At 41.2% G+C, this 15,312-nt stretch overlaps 1 long non-coding RNA gene across 1 annotated transcript; it reads left to right on the top strand.

Annotated features, from left to right (window-relative positions):
* The first annotated feature begins 8,220 nt into the window (after positions 1–8,220).
* LOC307044293 lies at positions 8,221–12,301 on the top strand. The gene is made up of 3 exons (XR_013809601.1): positions 8,221–10,141; positions 10,828–10,865; positions 12,216–12,301. It is a non-coding gene; the product is annotated as an uncharacterized lncRNA (long non-coding RNA).
* Positions 12,302–15,312: the final 3,011 nt, after the last annotated feature.

Below are 15,312 nucleotides of genomic sequence, written 5' to 3'. Positions count from 1 at the left end.
TTATTTGAAGATTTTCAGTCTGGCTTTAGAACACATCATAGCACAGAGACAGCTCTGGTTAAAGTCACAAATGACATTCTAATAGCCTCAGACAAGGGACTTGTCTCTATTCTTGTCTTGCTCGATCTCAGTGCTGCATTTGATACTATCGACCATGATATCCTATTGCAAAGACTAGAGCACTTAGTTGGCATACAGGGAACTGCTTTAGGCTGGTTTAGGTCCTATCTATCTGAACGCTCTCAGTTTGTGTGTGTCAATGATGAATCTTCCATGGGGTGAGTTAGCCATGGAGTGCCACAGGGCTCAGTGCTCGGACCTATTTTGTTCACACTATATATGCTTCCGTTAGGCAATATTATAAGGAATCATTCTGTAAACTTTCATTGTTATGCGGATGATACTCAACTATATTTATCAATCAAGCCTGATGAAATTAATCATCTAAATAAAATTCAAGACTGCCTCAAGGACTTAAAAACGTGGATGACCTTACATTTTTTGATGTTAAACACGACCAAAACTAAAGTTATTGTACTTGGCCCGAAGAATCTACGAAACAAATTATCTAAAGATATATTAACTATGGATGGCATTAATTTGGCCTCCAGTGAGACTGTAAGGAATCTTGGTGTTATATTTGATCAGGATTTATCCTTTAACACCCACATAAAATCAATTTCAAGGACCGCCTACTTCCATCTACGTAACATTGCAAAAATCGGGCATATCTTGCCTCAAAACGATGCAGAGAAACTAGTCCATGCATTTGTTACTTCAAGGCTGGATTATTGTAACTCCTTATTATCAGGGTGTACCAAGAAGTCAGTCAAGTCGCTTCAGCTGATTCAAAATGCTGCAGCTCGTGTACTAACCAGAGTTAGGAAAAGGGACCACATTACTCCTGTTCTGGCTGCCTTACACTGGCTCCCTATAGAACACAGGATAGAATTTAAAATTCTTCTTCTCGCCTACAAAGCCCTTAATGGGCAGGCGCCATCTTACCTTAAAGAACTCATTATACCCTACTGTCCTACTAGGGCATTGCGTTCCAAGAATGCAGGGCTGTTGGTTGTTCCTAGAGTCTCTAAAAGTACAATGGGAGCCAGAGCCTTTTCTTATCAAGCTCCACTTTTGTGGAATCAGCTTCCAGTTTGTGTTCGGACGGCAGACACCCTATCCGTTTTTAAGAGTGCGCTTAAGACCTTCCTTTTTGATAAAGCTTATAGTTAGGGCTGATTAGATTCAGCCCCTAGTTTTGCTGATATAGGCTTAGTTTGTCGGGGTACATCTTACTTCTTCCTTCTCTCTGTCTATACCTGTGTACTCTCATGTTCCGATTAACCCAGCTTCCCCAAATTTCTTTCTTTTTGGTGTCTATATACGCCGGGATCCGGAGTCATGGATGATCCTGCGGTCCTATGTCATGGATCGCGAGTCGTGGCTGTGGTCCTGGATCATAAGTCATCATAAGGATGGATATCCTCGTGGATTCATCTTCCTATGCATTTCCAAACATTTGGACTACCTATGTTGTAAATGTATTATCTTTTCAATTTACACACGGCATCTATTGCACGTCTATCCGTCCTGGGAGAGGGATCCCTCCTCTGTTGCTCTCCCTGAGGTTTCTCCATTGTTCCCCTTTAAACTGTGGGTTTTCTCTGGAAGTTTTTCCTTGTACGATGTGAGGGTCTAAGGACAGAGGGTCTAAGGACAGAGGGTGTCGTTTTGTCATACTGATATTCTGTACAAACTGTGAAGTCCACTGAGACAAATGTAACATTTGTGATATTGGGCTATATAAATAAACATTGATTGATTGATTGATTGATTGATTGAACTAGAGCTCTCGTCCATAGAAAATAATGCGCGCCAGGGAACCTTCGTCCCTGAACAGTGAATTACCTCATGGCGGCTTGTGCTCTGTCATAGCCTGGCAACAACAATGCGCCCAAGCTGCTCCTCCTTAAAAGAGATAGCAGCAATACCCAAGGCCGTAGAACTATGCCACGGGAAAGGAGACAGTGAGAGGAGAAAATGATGAACTGTGTCAAAGGTTGAATACCTAGGCAAATTATTTCCATGTTTTCTACTGCTGCTGATATAATGAAGTCACATGACGTCCACTTACTCTGTCTCTGAAGGGCGGCCTTTAAAATATAAAGGTTCATCTATAGACCGGTCACTCTTTATGGACACACAGCTGGGTCCAGGTCCAGGTCCTGGTCCAGGTCCTGGTCCATGCTGCTGCTCTGGGCTTCAACACACACACACACACAGAGCTTTGAGTGTGAATAATGCCTGCTGAGCTCTGGAGAAGAGGACAGTCAGAGGTCTTCATCTCACCTCTGAGCTTTGGTGAGGCGTTCAGGGTCCCCACTCAGAGCGGGTTCAGTGTCCTCACAGGGATTCATAGCAGAGCTCACACCTTCACACACACACAACCACCTGCTGGAGAACCACACATTATCTCATCAGGACACAGAGCTCACACCTTCACACACACACAACCACCTGCTGGAGAATCACACATTATCTCATCAGGACACACACAGAGAGCTCTCACACAGTAACACATTTCAAACAGTCAACACAGGAAACCTAGTGTTTGGAATGTAAAGCAGAAGTTTGTTAGGATAAAAAATTATTAAAGCTGCATGCAGCGATTATCGGGTCCTCGCACATCCACGCTGGTTGTACTTCCAGAATCCCTGTCTACTCAGCAGCGCCATAACAGCTGGAGACTGGCAGCAAGGATGAACATTACGTATTGCATGGAGCTGACGTTTTGTTAGACTATATAACCAGCACATCCCCTAGTTGACCCTCCCCCCCCAGTTTGACAGGGGATTACTCAAAAAGTAAAAAAGTACTTGATTGTACTTGTGGCAGTAGTCCAAGTAGTACTGAGTCCAACAGTACCACTCTCACTGAGAACTTATGGCAAAAAATCATTTTATCTCTCATCAAAGATGGCAGAAAACATACATTATTGTACTCTGGAGGGGAGTTTGATAGGGTATTTCTCAAAAAGTACACAGTAAAAGTACTTGATTGTACTTTTGGTAGTAGTCTAACAAGTACTGAGTCCAACAGTATCACTTTTATTAAGAATGTATGGCTACAAATAATTGTATCTCATCAAATATAGCAGAAGTGGCATGATTTTGTTCTCAGGAGTGGAATTTGAGAGTATTACCCAGAAAAAAGAGAGTAAAAGTACTTCATTTTATTGTTGGTAGCAGTCAAACCAGGACTGAGTCAAACAGTGTTAGTTTTTTTAAGAATGTATGGTCAAAATAATTTGTATCGCATGAAGCAGAAAAAACACGCATTGTTTTACTCTTGCGTTAGTGCCGTTTCTCAGCGATTACTGTAAAGGCCCTATAAATCGCGCACTCAAAAATGAACAACTGCTCATTTGACCAAGCAAATTTGAGAGACGGCTGAGTTGACCGCAGTAAAATTCCACTGTAACGCCCGGTACCAAATGGGAAACCCCACATGTTTGAGCACCCTCTATGAAACGTCAACAGCGGTCCCCAAAAGAAAATCTCTGGCCCGTCACTGTAAACTAAGCCCCGAATATTTCCAGGTCCAGGAAACGCCCCTGTCGACTAACCAGGAAATACACATTTCGATCGCTTCTTCTGTCGTTTACATACATCTTTTGGTATATGGCTCCATAGGAACACTTTGATGCACATTCACTACCAGTGTGTGAGGTTGTGGTTGCGATGGCGATATCCGGACGCGTACAGCGAGGACTACAAAAAGACACTTGAGGTGACGGGATGTCTGTTCGAAACATTGCAAGCTAGAATAAATCATTTAAACCAGTTATTTTTGCCAGACTTATTTCTGTACATCGTTCTTAATGTGATACCAAGTCCATCTGAGACCCGTGTATACCTTCAGACAGCCTACAAGTGAAGCACACGTTGTTTACTCACAGTTTGACAGCAGCGTGGATAAGTCTTCAGCTGTGGAGCTGTGATCCGCTCAGGTAAACTGTGATCCGACTTCTGTGGCTATCTTAAGGTGACCAGATTTTTCAAAATTAAAACCGGGGACATTTTGAGTTTTGCAGTCAACATCTCATTAACATATCCAATTTTTGTCACTGTTAAATAAAAAAGGGGGACAATTCTGATTCAATGTAATTCCAACATTTGAACTGTTGGATACAAACAGAAGGACGATAGCTCATATATGAGACTTCAAAGGTCTTTAATTTTGAAACTGTACATCAGATTGTCCAGATTCTCTCTGAGTGACTATATGGGGTGTCCTGCTATCACCCTGAAGTGAAATAAGTATTTTATAATTTGACAGTTTTTTATTTATTCTTGTATAAAAACAGAAGGACGATAGCCCATATATGAGATTTAAAAAGCATTTGATTTTGAAACTATACATCAGATTGTCGTGATTTTCTCTGATTGACTAGATGGGGTCTCCTGCTATCACCCTGAAGTGAAATAAGTATTTGATTGACTTCGAATGACTCTTTGATTATGGACAGTTTCCATTAAATAATAATCAAAATATAGATGGACAATAGATATACATTTGAGATTTTAAACAGCATAGGCCTACTGTAATGTTCAAAGATGGAGTCGGAAACAGGCTTCAAGTTATTAGGCTTTAATAACTCTTATTAGCTTAGAGGAATATTGGCGTAATTTCCACTGGGGACAGAGGGGACATGTCCCCCCCACTTTTCCAAATCCCGTATGTGTCCCCCCCACTTTCAAATTTGTTTATTTTTAACCGCAGACTGCCCGTCATCGCCACGGACAGAAAAAAACAATGAAACGCCAACAGCAGCAGCAGATTAGTGCTTGGGTGAAAAGAAAGAAAGCCAGGAGATGTGAGTTGGTTGATTCAGTAAATTAGCTCAGGATAATCATATTTTCTATCTACACCTGTTGATGTTCGGCTAATGCCGGATTTGTTAGCTTGATGCTGCCTACAGGGCGGCATTTACCGGCAGTTACTCTCTACACACAGCGGCTCCGCTGCCCGTTAAACAGCTTCGTCTTTATCAATCTATCTTATGTTCTTCTTTCTCCAACAATTGATGAAGGTTATTAAGCGTTTTAGCTCCTTTGTTGTTAATATTGACCGCCATTTGCTCTATGAAGAAAACAAGCCTCCCTGTCAGTGTTCTCACGCTGTCCTCACATCCCCGGGCGGACTGTGGACAGACTCGGAGGAGCAGAGGCAGGGGCGGTTCTAGGGGGGGCAACAGGGGCCAGTGCCCCCCCTCCAAAAAAAAGGGTTACAATATTACGATTTATTGGAACTAAATCAAATCAGAGACCAGGATGTACAGTATATATCAAACTGTTCATTACCTTATATAAAAGAAAATACTGTTTATGTTTTTTAATTAAATTGTCACTTAAAGTTACTAAAACAAATACTCCAACTGAAAAAAAACTACTGAAAACAAAGGGCTGTAACTTAAATTTACTAAAAAATAAATACCTTTACAAACACCAATAGCAATTACTGTATTTTATATTTATTTTACATAGTTTTTACACTGTCTTTATCATGTTAACCCACTTTTATTGTGCCCCTCTCATCAAATAACTCGCCCCATCCTATTTTTATACACTTTTATTAATGATTAATTTATTACATTTGGCTACACAAACCACACACATGTCACTAATTTGTAAATTTACTGTTCTGGAGCCAGACTTTTCACACTAGTCTGGCTCCGGTCTTGACTCTGTCTCGCCCTGCCGTGGTCTTGGTCTTGACCTCTTAAAGTCTTGGTCTTGCCGGTCTTGCTCTTGCCAGTCTTGGTGTTGTCTTGGTCTTAGTTAAGGTGGTCTTTATTACAACAATACCAATGGCTCAATATGATTATAACACCATTGCTTTCATAGCAGAGATCAGATGAGGTGGAGCTGCCTCAAGACACGGAGGGTGAGGCAGATAGAAGCAGCAGCAGCACAGAGTTGCAGCAGGTATGTTAAGTGCTGTAGTCAGGTGATTTCAATTTGAGATGAGAGGAAGAAGTGTATAAGAAATGAATACAGTATGAATAACATTTAAAGTGTTGTAATGTAAAGCAGAACAAATACTTAGTTGCTCACAAGACTGAGTGCACTACTAGTAATAATACAACCAACATGATTTCCCAGCATTGTTCTATACATTTTTGTGTCGTGCAAAAAGCTCATCAGAGATCAGATGAGCTGGAGGGGCTTCAAGACAGAGAGGGTGAGACAGGAAGAAGCAGTTTAGAGTTGCAGGTAAGTGCTGTATAAAGGGTCGGGTTATTTGGTATTTTCAATGATGTCTCATGTCAGCAACAGGCTAGCATATTGTCATATTTTATAGGAGAGACCTGAGGAGACAGACATAAGGAGAGAATTACAGGCAGGCAAGCAGAAAGCTGAACCAAACCATGCTGACCCAAAGCTCATTGTAGTGCAGCAGCTTATCAACGAAACGTTACGATTCCAAGAAAAGTGGTACCGTGAATTTCCGTGGCTCCACTACAGTCCAGGAGTCAATGGAATCTTGTGTTTTTTCTGTGCTCAAGCTTTTGGGCACGGAAGATCAAATTTGGCCAAGAATGCAGATCCAACCTTTTGCAAAACTGGTTTCCGAAACTGGAAAAAGGCAATTCAAAAATGTGCAGAACATGTCCAAAGCAATGCACACAAAGTTGCTGTCACTACCCACTGCCAACAAACTAAACCAGTCGATGTCCAGCTTTCTTCAGCCAAAGCTGCACAGCAACAGGAATCAAGACGGTGTCTTTTAAAAATTGTGAGCTCTGTACAGCTCTGGCGGCAATTGACAAGTTACTTACTGTATTACAGTAAGTAACTTGTCAATTGCTGCCAGTTACATACTGTAAAGGTAATCACAGTATTTACAAGTTTTTATTTACAGTAACAGTGTAAAATGAAACATAGTAACTTCCAAGTACTGTATTTGTGTTTAAGTTAATAGTATTTTAACTATAAAAGAAAACACTGCCATTTAGAAAGTACTGTATTTGTGTTTACGGTAATAGTGTTTCAACTGTAAAATAGAAACTTTAATGCTATCATTTTAAGTTACAGTGTCAGTATTGTAACTGTAAAACAATTTCTTTATTATAGTATACTTCATGTCATGCTGGTAATTTACAGATTACCAGAAATTCTTGACACAATTTTAAAGCTCAGCAATAACTGCAGGGAGACAGCAAACAATAGATTTGAACAATTTATTTTTAATTGTTGAATGGTATCAAGAAGATGTATTTTCTTGTGCTAAATGGGTGAGTACCATGGCTACCACAAATGTAGTCTTCCATTGCATATCCCATGTACAATTATCTTCCTTGTCTTATAAACGGTGCTTAACTGACCAACAGCTGCAATTCCTACACTTATTAAATATTTGCATCCATAAAACAATGGATATTAATATCCAAAAACATGGAGATTGCATTTTTAAAAACAGTGGCGATAACAAATCAACCCAAAAAGTATGAAGCCATTTCTTCTGCCAAGCCATTTTAGAGAAGTGCTGTTGTTGAAAAGGTGTCACGACCTCGACACAAACTGGAGAACCCAAATGCACGACCCAGAGACACAGTCTTGAATGTAACAACAATTTTCTTTTTAATGTCAATGAACAGAAAATCCCTAACTAAGCAAAAAGAGAACTTAAGATAAACTTAAGTCTACAAAAATAACAAAACCTGACAAGGCTGGAAACGATCTTCTCTTTGCTGAGGCCTGGCACGACCATCCATGGAAACAAACAAAACGAACTGACACAGGACAGGAGGGAGACAGGACTGTTTGAACACGAGGGGAACAGGTGGAAACAATCAGGGGCGGGGCAGACGCTGACGAAGACGGGAAAACACACAAAGGGAGGAAGTAACAGGGCCTGAAATGAGAGACAAGAGGTAAGTACAAAATGAAACAGGAAATGGAAAACGAGACACGACATGAAACACAGGGACTTAACTAAAGATGAATGACATGAATAGACAGACCTGACATGACGTGAAATAACAAAATGACACACATTATACATAAACATCACTAACACATTTGACGAGACACAACAAAAGGCACTGTTTGGCAAATACATTATCAGTATTCTTAGATAATACACAATATTTTAAAACACTTTGAATACAGTAGGGCATTCTGCATGTCCACACTCAAATCTAATGTTTGCAAGATTTCTGTGAATTTTAACATGCAAAATGAATGCAGGAATGGACCCTGTACTGAACTTACAAACCTTACACGTGTAACCCCTAGATTCCACCGGGTCCGGCTGCGCCGCGGCGTTCACAGCGGTCACAGCGATCACAGCGGTCACGGCCACTCTAGTCAATGGGTGCTATTCCACCAGACGCGCCGAGTTACGGCTAGAAGCGTCCCAGAAGCGTCTCGGCGCTGGGCTCCGCTCAAAATAGGATGCAGGTCTATTTTCATAGCAAGGTGTTGCATAGCGCCGGGCAGGAAGTGGACCGGTCAGAGCATCCGGCCCATCCCCAAAATAATTTTGCAGGCTTTATCCCTCCGTAGTCTTTCAAGTAGGAGGAGACATGCCAGCGTTCTCCTCCGGTTTACAGGCACTGTGTAAATTATATATATAGAATCATTATGATGATGAATGCGATCAACAAAAACTGCGAGCCGGCAGGCAAGACGCTCCGCTTCTGAAACGTGCCCGGTGGGTTATGACGCTGGCGGAGGTCGGACCAAAACCACGTCGGACCAAAATAAGACATTTTGATAAGCTAGCCGAGTACAGTTAGCTTAACTTGCTTTTTCACTGAGCGGCCTGACGTCGGACTGTCAAAATGTGGCTCCGGTTATATAAATTAACTGACAAAATTGTTTGTATTAATTACTTTCTTTGTCTCTTGAGTTACCACGTCCATTGGGGGAGGATTTGGGTTTTGTCAGTGTCCTTTGTGTATTCTGTTACTATTAATGGTTTCAACTTGGTTTGGCCAAGCCACTATATAGGTTCCTTGGTTTTCATTGTAGCAGGTCAGTTTGTTGAGTTGTATTGATTTGTTTTAAAATGAACAGACACTTGAGTAATTTGTTTGTAGTGATATAATAATTGTGTGATTTCTATTGCATCCACTTCATCTGCAACGAAGAACGCCAACGCAATTTCCACCTTTGCAAACCGTGTCAAGCCGACTCTGAGCTGTCCGACTTCAGGCGAGCTTTTTGAGACCTCCCCCGGCTATTCTCGTCTACTAGAATAGACGCGAGCCTGAATCGAGGCGAGCCACAGCTCATCTCAAACAAACCTATTTTTTCTGTTGACCGTTTTTCTCCCTATAGTTTGTCTTTTGTTTTTGTTTATTAAATATTGTCAGACTATATTACTTCGGTGTGGACTTTCTCTTTGAAAACGCGTCACAGCCTATAGCCAAGCTTAGCCTCTCGGCGACTCAAACTGGACTGGGAATTGAGCCGCCACAACAATAATAATAATAACAATTATGATTATTACCTTACTTTTGTCTATTTTTATTACTCTGTGTTTTTAAGGCCCAATGCCAAGACACATTCTTTGCATGCTTGCATTGGCTAATGAAACAGATTATGTGGTATTGTAATCTCTGAAGGTGACTCATATTGGTCCCTATTTCCATAAAACAAAAGCAAATAAACAAAAAAAAGCTTCTATACGTATATTGGGCCGTGAAAGTGCTCTCTGAAACTATACGCCTGGGATGGCTCGTGACCATGAAATGAGAAAATTAAAACTTTGCTGTAGAGGTACACCAAATACATTGTTGGAAAGGTCTTCACCTGGAGAGTAACATATGTCAGTACACTGAAAAAATTGCAACGACTGTGTCATTTAATGAAAGTACATTTTTAAATTGGTCTAATTAAGAATCATGGTTTCCGTTTTTGACATGATTTTTTCCGTTTGCCCAGAAGCAAAACCCACCCCCCTGAAATAACTTAAAAACAATATTCAACCTAAATCGTTATTTTTACTTCAAAGCATGTCACATGACCACGTGACGTACAAAGCAAGGTGACTTCAAGATTTGCTGCAGCCGCCATTACACCGCTACCCGCTGTCTGTGAGAGTGTCTGACCCAAAAACATTTTTAAATAAGGTAAGGATTTGAAATGTTTGCTTTTTTTGTTTTAAACTATGTTTAAATGTTTATCCATTTAGTATCGTGTCAAGCTAAACAACTAATTTACCATCTGTCTTTGTATTTGGCTATGTGTTAGCTAGCAACGTTTAACCACGTGTAACCATTTTTTAAGGATGGCTTAACCAGATAATTTTCATACATTTATCATGCAAGTGGCGATTTCTTGTTGTGTCGGTTTGACTAGTGAAAAGTTTAAATAGTTGCAAATGTTATATTGGTTTCACATAAGGTATTTTATATGGGGCTATGCAAGTTTAGCTACGTGCTAGCTCGTTTTTAAGCTGTTAAACCAGGTCATTTTCAATGCGTGCTCCGCTCATGAAAAACACCGCAGCATATTAAATACACTAACAGCCAGAGCCCAGCCAGCGTTAGATATGTTTATACTTTTGGCGAGCCGTTATCAAAAAGCTCCGGGACCAATATAGTTATGTGGCTGATGGTGTATCTCTGCTCTGCAGCAACCCGTACTCGGACCACGCCGCTCTGGAGGGGACTGTAAACAGTGGGGAGGGGGAAACAACACGAATCTCCTTGTAACGCGCTGCCCGTCTTGTTGACCATGAGAGTGTGTGATTTATGTTGGGTTAAGATTGTTTAAATACACCTCGTTTATTTATTTATTTCCTTTGTGTTTACAGGTTTGCTTTTTCCACTGAAGGTCACAATGTATGATTTGGTGAGTTCCAAAATGAACTGGAAGTAGTTTTCATGTACGTTTAAAAAGGATTGAAAAACCCAAAATGGAGACTTACGGCCCGTCCACACGGCGGCGTGCGTTGCCGCTTCAACGCTTCTGCCCATTCACTTTGAATGGGGTGACGTCACGATTCGCCGAACTGCATTGTGGGAGCAAAGCGTAGCTTCTCTCGTGGTGCTCGCTGCAAAAGTAGAGCAACGTTCTACTTTTGACGCCTCGACGGAGGCGTCAGCCAATCGAATCATATGCCAGTACAAGCTCTAGCCAATCAAATCGCGTGCTTGTGTGTCTGGGGCGGGAGATTCATGTGATTGGTTGTTGGTCGAGTTCCAGCCCCCCCCGCCGGCAAGCGACAACGCACGCCGCCGTGTGTAGGGGCCGTAACGGCGTGCGTTGAAGCCAGGGTTCGAGTTATGTGGAGCCAACGGACGCAGTGAAATCATATATCTGTGTTAGTCGCTAATACATTACCAACAACCATTATTTTTATCAAAAATAAATGCAGGTGTCAATGTAATGAGTATTATTTATGCTAACGAGGTGAATAGGCTAAACCCAAAACATGTTTTCCAAAAGAACTACGCATCTCTTGAATGACAATATGCCTGCACTGCACTTCCAAGGTTGCGCAATCTATGCCTGTGACCGTGCTGCGCAAGCCAAGATGATGTGTGTAGTTGAACCTTTTCATATTTAAGTTTGTTGTTGTTTAAAGACCCCGTAGAGCTCAGTTTATAACTTGAACTCTGGTTGAAGCTTCAACGCAGCTTCCCATTCACTTTGACGTCACGCTTTGCCGAACTGCATTGTGCTTCTGTCACTTCACTTTGCCTCTGTTGCTCGCTTCAAAAGTTGAGAAAAGTTCAACTTTTCAAGCTTCGACGGAAGCGTCAGCCAATCAAATGATATGCCAGTACAGGCTCTAGCCAATCAAAACCGCGTGCTTGTTTGTCCGGGGCGGGAGATTGATGTGATTGAATTTAGCTTCAACGCACGCTGCCGTGTGGACGCTGCGTTACTCTACTCTAATCTCAAGTGATAATATATCTAGTTAGGTACCCAAATGTTAAGTAAGGTAATTTAAAATATTAAAGTTAAATGAGAAAAAGTATGTATTGTACAAGTAAATAAAAAATACAAGACTGCACTTTATTAATATTGTTGCATGTAAAGTCTATCCTCACATCTGTATGTTTATTGAGAGCTACTGGTGGAAATCATTTGCTCTGTCAGTCCAGGCATGTCCCTATTATGAGACACTGACATTCAGTCGTCAGTGTATCGTTGCCCTATTACTAATATCATTGTTTATGTTCTTGTTTTTTCTAGTTCCTTTTGGGTTGCCTGACATGACCGTGAAAACGCCAGCCAAGTTACAAATTCTTCTGAATCCCGATGACACCAGGAAGCAAGTTCTGCCTGATGGGATTCCAGAGACAATGGACTCACTGATGAAGTCAGGAAAGTGTGTGAAATAGAGAGCCACAGTGACGCGTCCTAAAACTATAGAATTTTGCAAAAATAGCTGTAAATAAGGCCTGTGGTTGAAACACATTCAAGAGACGGATCACGTTTTGTTCAGCCGGATCATAAATCTAATTGATAGATTTATGATCAATAGAATTATGATTCGAAAATGATAAAAGTAGACATGTGGAGATTATCCGGCTGAACAAAACGTGATCCGTCTCGTGAATGTGTTTCAACCACAGACTTGATTTCCAGCTATTTTCCAAAATCCTATGGAGACATTGCATTGGTTTTTTGTCGAAGGAACAGGAAGTGGTAAAATGCTGACTTACTTCCGGGTTTTAGGACGCGTCACTGTGGCACTCTATAGGTGGACGTTTTAGAATGCAATATCAAGACAGAGACATTGGAGATGCACTAATCAACCTGACATCCTCTGCTGACCTTGAAGATTTGACAACTATCAAGGTCATCCCAGTACCTGATGATGGTGTCCAAGAATACATCTTTACCGTCTGTGAAGAAGCAGCGTCTGCTCAATCAGACGATACTGACATCTTGTCCACACCCTCAGCTCAGTCTCTACAAGAACTCGTATCTAGTTGAAATGATTGAACTGACACAAAAGGCCAACCTTGTTCAAAGACTGCAATGCTAGGGATTGAACTGCATTTTTCGTTGCTTAAATGTTTTGGCCTCTGTTTCATTTGAAGTTAAAAAAGAATTTGACTTCACAGATTCTGGTAATGCTACTCAAACCCTTCTTAATGGCTAATACTTGTTTATCTGAAGTTGTAATTAAGAGCTGCAGAAAATATTGTTGAAGTGTTTAAAAGTGTAAAGAAAAACAAGATGTCATGCATACGTTCTAGTCTTTAATTAAAAGGCAGCCAGGTTTAAACGCATTAGATATTTACATGTTAAAGGTGAGATATGCAAGCTAGTTTAACATGTTCATATGCATGTTTGTGATGTATTTGGTTAAGGCTACAGGAGAGTTTTGTAAAAAAAAAGCCAAAGTGATGTTGATTTACTTTTATTTATTTTTTACATAAGTGCAAAGTGGTTGCATAATTTACTCAATTAATTGTATTAATCTATTGATGTATTTATTTTGAATTAAAAAAAATATTGTATTTTATAAAACAGAATAGGTGATGCATATTTTAAAGACATCCCAATAAATGTTAAGGTCTTTTGAAGAGAATATTCCTGTCTTTGTGAACTGAGCTAAACCAAGTGTTATAAGTCATATGTAATTTGTTTACAGTAAACAAAACACAGTATTGTATTGATGTACCTTAAAGTGTTTGCTTTGTAATAAAAGAAAAATATTTTAAGCTATAATACAAAATATTGCCTGCAACAAAATGAAGTATTTTTTTTCACAAACTTAACATTTTTCCTTAGATCTAATATGAATATGAGGTTAGTCCAAAAGGAAAAATGAAGTTATAACAAAGTAATAAATGTTGTGCGGTCTTCAGAATGAATCATCTTATTACTTTGTGTGAATCTTAGACAGAAGCAATATTTTTCACTTAAACTCAACTTAATCTTTTTAGGTTGAAAAATCAAGTTGGAATAAACTAAAAAAATTAGCTGTAACAAATTAGCGCAATTTTTTTAAGTTAGTCCAACGTATACATTTTTTCAGTGTATGAAGATTCCACATGGCTCCTGCTTTGAAATACTGACCTTTGAACCTTGACCTCGGTGCATGTTTGAAGGCTTATAATTAAGCAACAAAAGGGACTACAGACATGGGACATACTGTTATAGAGAGCTCTTGACCTCAGCTATCAGGTGAGTATAGTCAAAACTGGTGGCACTGTCACATTTGGGTCAAATATGGTTAAAATATATTTTCACCCACCACAATTTGATATTTGAAATCTGATTACACAAATGCGTTTACCATCCCCTTAAACCCTCAGTGTATTATGACGACCCCTCCACACCATGTGGGGTGCCGTCTGGTTGTGTGTTTTGTGTGTGATTGCAGGTTCCAGCTGCAGCTGTCTGATGAGGCGCACCTGCCAGGTGAGCTTAGCTGAAAATAATATAGGAGGAGCCCAGCCGGTTACGTGGTTCTCACTCCTCTGGGCACTCTCTCTGCGCCAGCTTCGGGGACCTGTTGCTGGTGTCCATTTAGTTGATGTGTTTAACAAATAAACTATTTATTCTTACCTCTCGTCTCGCCTCCCTGCTTTATGTTACAGCCCACGAACCTGCAATCACACACAAAACACGCACACAACCAGAGGGCACCCCATGTGGTGTGGAGAGGTCGTCACAGTATTCTTAATTCAGTATTTATAACTTCTAATTTTAGGAAAAACACTAATACATTTAAAAACTACAATTCCCTAGAGCCCTCTCTGAAGAACCAGCACCTTACCGTGTTAGAGAGGATTGTGTGCCCTGATGAACCTGGGGGCTGTGTTGTCTGGAACCTTGTGTTCCTGGTAGGGTCTCCCATGGCAAATTGGTCTCAGGCAAGGGGCCAGAATAAGATTGGTTCACAAGACCTCATGAAAGACGACACACGAAGTGAGGATACCCGGCCCGGAGGAAGCCCGGGGTCCCCTTCTGGAGCCAGGCCTAGAAGGAGGACTCGTCGGCGAGCGTCTGGTGGCCGGGCTTGCCAACGAGCCCGGCCGGGCACAGCCCAAAAAGGCAACGTGGGCAACACCTCCGCTTCTCCGTCCCGCGGGCCCACCACCTAAGGGAAACAGCGATGGGGTCGGGTGCACTGCCAGAAGGATGGCAGTGAAGGCAGAGGGTCTCGACGGACCAGACCCGGGCTACAGAAGCTGGCTTTGGGGACGTGGAACGTCACCTCTCTGGGGGGGAAGGAATCGGAGCTTGTGCGGGAGGTGGAGCGTTACCAGTTGGATCTGGTTGGGCTCACCTCTACGCACAGCGTCGGCTCTGGAACCTTACTTCTGGATAG

This window comes from Notothenia rossii, assembly GCF_949606895.1.
Source record: "Notothenia rossii genome assembly, chromosome: 6".
Lineage (NCBI taxonomy): Eukaryota > Metazoa > Chordata > Actinopteri > Perciformes > Nototheniidae > Notothenia > Notothenia rossii.
The sequence above is the reverse complement of the archived record's forward strand: the minus strand, read 5'-3'. Positions and strand labels throughout refer to the sequence as shown.